Source organism: Pituophis catenifer, unplaced genomic scaffold, assembly GCF_029215685.1.
Source record: "Pituophis catenifer annectens isolate HBS135680 unplaced genomic scaffold, rPitCat1.0.hap2 SCAF_16, whole genome shotgun sequence".
Lineage (NCBI taxonomy): Eukaryota > Metazoa > Chordata > Lepidosauria > Squamata > Colubridae > Pituophis > Pituophis catenifer.
This window is the reverse complement of record NW_027256896.1, coordinates 9,369,038-9,375,037: the sequence shown is the minus strand read 5'-3', so window position 1 is coordinate 9,375,037 and position 6,000 is coordinate 9,369,038. Positions and strand designations below refer to the sequence as shown.

Below are 6,000 nucleotides of genomic sequence, written 5' to 3'. Positions count from 1 at the left end.
GAAGAGGTTGTAGAAAAAATGCTTTTAAAAGTAAAAAAAAAAAAAAAAAGCCTCTGATGATTGTGCGGCTCAGCTGGGCATGGGGGGAGAGGGCAGGGTTTTTTGCTACCGGTTCTCCAAATCACCCGCCTCCATCGCTACCGGATTGGGCGATCCGGTCCAAAGCGGGAGCATTTCACCCCTGGTTTAGATGCTTTTGTAATGTCCCCTCTCTTCCTGTAGAGGGCAGATGCAGCCCAACGAGGATGCTGAGACTATTGGCAGGGAAGATAAATTCAGCATTCAACAGTTCTCTTGCCCAAATAGTCTGAATCTTCCTCCTGTCAGATCGGGGAGGGGGGGGCTGGCTGGATCCTCACAAATGAGAGGCCTCCTGTAGCATTTCTGCTTTGAGAAGGTGGGGACAGCACAAGAAACTTTCTTTCCCTCTTCCTGGACCATCCAAGGAACGAAGACATCGAGCAGGTGAATTTGTCTCCCGAGCTTTAAATCTAACCTTTTAAGGTTGTGCCTTGCTTGACTAGCATTTTCATAAAATCCTCCTAACCTAGTTAGACAAAGATCATTTTTATTTATGGGTTTACTAGCTCGCACGGTACTTTATTTTAAGCCACTGTAGCAAAAAATTCTTCTAATAACATTTTTTTCCTCCTTGCTGTCTTTGGGTCAATTTGCTCGCTGCCTCCCAACTATGTGAGTTTGCAAGAAATGGATCTTGAGACCCCTTAAAAATGGACCCCATTTAATTTTCAGTAAAATTAATTTTGTTCTGGCTGTGAGAAACAGACAAGATATTCTGTCTCCTTTTTTCCCCTTTTTTTTTTTTGAGAAAATGTTCTTTGGGAACAAATTCTGGTCTCTCTCCTGGGGGGAAACGCTGCCAGCGTTTGAAACAAGAAAGAAAAATATTGATTTATGCATTTATTTGTTATTTATGCACGTGTCCCACATTTTGTAGAGATTTTGCAAAGCTTGTGCTGTTTTGTAAACACCAGCTAATATGCCCTTGGATGTGGGAGGCGGCCAAGCTCATGATGGGGTTGGCTTCTCTGTGGGTTGTTTGAGCCAAACCCCTGGGGTTTATCCTGTAAATCATGGCTCCTTAACCCTGGATTGGTACATTTCGTGAATACAGCTGATTACATCGCAAAACAATTTTTTTTTTAAAATTTGATTTATATGCCGCCCTTCTCCAGAGACTCAGGGCGGCTTACAATGCGCTAAGCAATAGCCTTCATCCTTTTGTATATTTATACAAAGTCAGCTTATTGCCCCCACAATCCGGGTCCTCATTTTACCTACCTTTGAAAGGATGGAAGGCTGAGTCAACCTTGAGCCTGGTGAGATTCGAACTTACAGTAATTGCAGGCAGCTGGATGTTAAATGCTGCCTTAGTAGGAGGCATTAGCCTCCTACGCCACTCAGGCTCCTTTTAAAACAGATGCTATATTTTCACTGTACAGATATTATATTTCCCCGAAAATAAGTCCCTGTCTTATATTTTTTTGAACCTGGAAATAAGTGTTTGGCCTTATTTTCGGGGAGGTCTTATTTTGGGGCACATGGCGCAAGATGGGGCTCCTCTTGCCATCTTACCTGATTCCCAGCTCTGTCTCCCTAACCCTAACCAGAGGAAATGGCAGGGACCGGCTGCACATGTGATTAAATACTTTTGGGAAGGGCTTATTTTTGGGAAGGGCTTATTTTCGGGAAGGGGCTACTTTTTGGGAGGGCTTACTTTAACACATGCGCTCAAAAGCCCGATTAGGCTTATTATCAGGGAATGTCTTATTTTAGGGGAAACAGGGTAGTCCTCGACTTACAACCCCAGTTAGCAGCCAAATTTCCATTGCTAAGCAAAGCAGTTCAGTGAATCGTGCCTGATTCTTCGACCTTTTTGCCATGGCTGTTAAGTGAATTGCACAATCCTTAAACGAATCTGGCTTCCCACGTTGCCTATGTTTGTCAGAAGCCAAGTGGAAAGGTCGCAAAAGGTCATCACATGACCCATGATGCTAAGGCAAAGGTAACAGTTCCCCTCGCACATATATACCTGTTGGCTCCCGTTAGATGGCTGTATTTAAGCTTGGTAAGGTAAAAGTTCCCCTTGCACATATGTGCTAGTTGTTCCCGACTCTAGGGGGCGGTGCTCATCTCCGTTTTAAAGCCGAAGAGCCAGTGCTGTCCGAAGACGTCTCTGTGGTCATGTGGCCAGCATGACTCAACGCCAAAGGCGCACGGAACGCTGTTCCCTTCCCACCAAAGGTGGACCCTATTTTTCTACTTGCATTGTTTACGTGCTTTCAAACTGCTAGGTTGGCAGAAGCTGGGACAAGTAATGGGAGCTCACCCCGTTACACGGCGCTGGGATTGGAACCGCTGAACTGCCGACCTTTTCAATCGACAAACACTAGCATCTTAGCCACTGAGATGGGTTATATGTCCCTTATGTATTTATGTATCATAAATAATGCCAATTTCCAAAACACCTGAATTTTGGGGATGCTGTGATGGTTTTAAGTGTGAGTACCTGTTGTAAGTCACTTTTTCCAGTGCTTGAACAGTTGCTAGACAAAAGATGGTGAGTTAAGGACTACCTGCAGTATAGTGGTGACAAGAGGCAGAGGAACATTCTGATGAGCTTGGAAGCCTGGAAGATCTCCAGATGTTCCATGAGAGTCTATTTCTTTTCCCCTGGCTCTGTTCCTCGGCTCCAATCAGTTTATTTAAGCTGATTGGCTGATTTGTGGGTGGTACCAGACTAGAATAGTATCTACCACACCCACGTTAGCCAACTTTGGCTTTTTTTTTTTTTTTAACCGTAAAGGTTCCTGACAGTTGAATATGGTTCCCATCCTTCTCCTGCAATCCTCTCATTTTAAAAAGAAGAAGTTTGGAAGAAGCACGATAGAAACGGTTGCCAGGTGTCCACTATTTGAGCAGATAGTCCACTTTTTTCACATTATGTTCACTATTTTTTTTCACAAAATAGTGGTCATTTTTTTTTATTCAAAAGCTTTATGATGAAATGGTACGTAATCTAAAGCTGTACAGTCTAAGAGAATAAGGATAGGAGAATTGCGTTTTGTCTTTTTTTTCATAAGTTAGAATGAGACAAAGATCGAATGCTCATTGCAATAATCACATTTTATACAACAGCACAAAAAATGCATTAAAGCAGTTATCTTTTGATATCGAAAATGTAGTGCTGAAGGTTTTTGCCGAATTTTCGAATTCTGCGAAGAAACGAGAAGAGTTGAAATCATTTTTTGAGTTTTGCGAGTCAGAATTCCATGAAGTTTTGCGCCATGTTCCAACATGTTGGTTAAGTTTGTTTAAAGCGGTCGAAAGACTTCTTTTAAACTGGATACCTCTAAAATCGTATTTTATTTCTCTTGGATCTGATGAGTGCCATAAGGTTATCTGGAACCTTATTTCGGATCAGGAAAATGAACTCGCAAAGGACGATGAACCAACAATTTCAGAATTGTATTTATATTTCACTCACTTCTTCATGTCAATAATGCAAGACACCCTACTGAAGCTGGAAAGCAAGAAAATTCTTGCATGTGATCTTCACATTATCATGTGTAAGCTGCGTGATTCTTTGCAAAAAAAATACAATGAGTAGTTTTTTGGAATGAAAGTTTTATTTGCCTTACGTAAAAAACATTTGCCTGAGAATGCCGTGCAAAAGTTCAAGAAAGAAGCCATCAACGTGTATCAAAGAGCCATTGCGTACCTAGAAAAGTGGTATAATTTCACCGATTCAGTATATGAGACGCTAAGTTGTTTCAATCTAATTGATCATAATAATCCTCCAACTTTAGAAGAAATGACGAACATCTGGTTATTATCACCATGGCAAGAAGAACTTCCACCCAACACTCTCTTCAATGAAATTTCTGCCTTAGAAGAAGTTTATGTTCATCTGCAGGGCGATTCATCCCTTGATAAGTGGACGTACTTTTTCAAGAAAGAGCCAGCTCCGAGTTTACTGAAACTGTTCCAGTATTGTGCATCAATTCCGGTATCAAATGCAAACGTTGAACAAATTTTCAGCGTCATGGGAAATTTGTGGACTGACGAACGTAACCGACTGCTTGTACCATCAGTTTGAAGTGAACTTTGTATATTTTTTAATATTTCTCAACGTTGTACTGAAATTAAAGAATTATTCCTTAAACACAAAGAATTGATCAAAGCTGCACAGTCAAATAAAAAATACACACGACAGCAAAGTAAAATGTAATTTAATATTTTACATATTATTATATTTGATGTTTTGAATTTTAAGTAAAGTTTTGAAGTGATTATTTTAATACGTGTTAAAATGTTTGTAAGAAAATATATAATTTAATTGTAAATTTATTTATTTTTTTACTACTTAACCCCCCCCCCCCACCTCCGCTTGTCTGTTATTTTTTGGAAGCAGATCTGGCAACCCTAGAAACAGACCGATACAACTGACCTTTAGTGTTGGAGCTCTTGAGAGGAACATGAATAACTACCCTGTTCCCCCAAAATAAGACATCCCCTGATAATAAGACCAATCGGGCTTTTGAGCACATGGCAAATAAGGCCAAGTGCTTATTTCAGGGTTCAAAAAAATATAAGAAGGGTCTAATTTTTGGGGAAACACAGTATCTATCTATCTATCTATCTATCTATCTATCTATCTATCTATCTATCTATCATCTCCCTATCATCTATCATATATATATGGTCTTTGGTTATTTGGGTTTTCTCCCGTGTAAAATTGGAAGTGTCTTGGCGACGTTTCGATGAAGTCTCATTCGTCATCTTCAGGCTGGTGTTTTCAGCTTCATGCTTCTAGGAGCAAGTCTTACGTGGGAGAAAACCTGAATAACCAAAAACCTACATACAAACACCCACGAAAACCTCAGAAAACATCTATCTATCTATCTATCTATCTATCTATCTATCTATCTATCTATCATCTATCATCTCTCTCTCTCTCTCTCTCTCCTCTCTCCTCTCTCTCTATCATCTCTATCATCTATCTATCTATCTATCTATCTATCTATCTATCTATCTATCTATCATCTATCTATCTATCTATCTATCTATCTATTTCATCTCTCTTCGTCTATCTCTATCATCTATCTATCTATCTATCTATCTATCTATCTATCTATATCATATCTCTCTCTCTCTCTCTCTATCTATCTACCCTGTTTCCCCCAAAATAAGACATCCCCTGATAATAAACCCAATCGGGCTTTTGAGCGCATGGCAATAAGGCCAAGCACTTATTTAAGGGTTGAAAAAATTATAAGACAGTATCTCTCTCTCTCTCTCTCTCTCTCTCTCTCTCTCTCTCTCTCTCTCTCTCTCTCTCTCTCTCTCTCTCATTTCTCTCTCATCTATCATACCTCTCTCTCCTCTCTCCTCTATCATCTCTCTCTTTCTCTCTCTCTATCATCTCTCTATCATCTCTCTTTCATCTCTATCTCTCTTTCATCTATCTATCTATCATCTATCTATCTATCTATCTATCTATCTATCTATCTATCTATCTATCTCATCTATCTATCTATCTATCTATCTATCTATCTATCTATCTATTTATCTATCTATCCTATTTCCCCCAAATAAGACATCCCCTGATAATAAGCCCAACCAGGCTTTTGAGTGCATGTCAATAACGCCAAGCACTTATTTAAGGGTTGAAAAAAATATAAGACAGGGTCTTATTTTCGGGGAAACACGGTAAGAAAACAGTCACATGGATCCTCCTTTCTCCAAAGCACCTGAAGGCAGGACAAGAAGTAACAGCTGGAAACTTATCAAGGAGAGAAGCAACCTAGAACTACGGAGAAATTTCCTGTCAGTGAAATCAGTGGAACAGCTTGGCTTCAGAAGTTGTGGCTGCTTCAATCACTGGAGTTTCTCAAGAAGCAACTGGACAGCTCTTCTTTGTCTGGAATGGTATAGGGCCGTGATGGCAAACCTATGGCATGCGTGCCACAGCTGGCA

General features: G+C 40.1%; 1 protein-coding gene across 1 annotated transcript in view; it reads left to right on the top strand.

The window, feature by feature from the left end:
- Positions 1-294: 294 nt before the first annotated feature.
- MSS51 (MSS51 mitochondrial translational activator) overlaps positions 295-6,000 on the top strand; it is a 32,931-nt gene continuing 27,225 nt past the window's right edge. The window contains exon 1 of the mRNA XM_070954888.1: positions 295-465. The gene's annotated coding sequence lies outside the window, so the exon portion shown is untranslated. The remainder of the gene's footprint in view (positions 466-6,000) is intronic.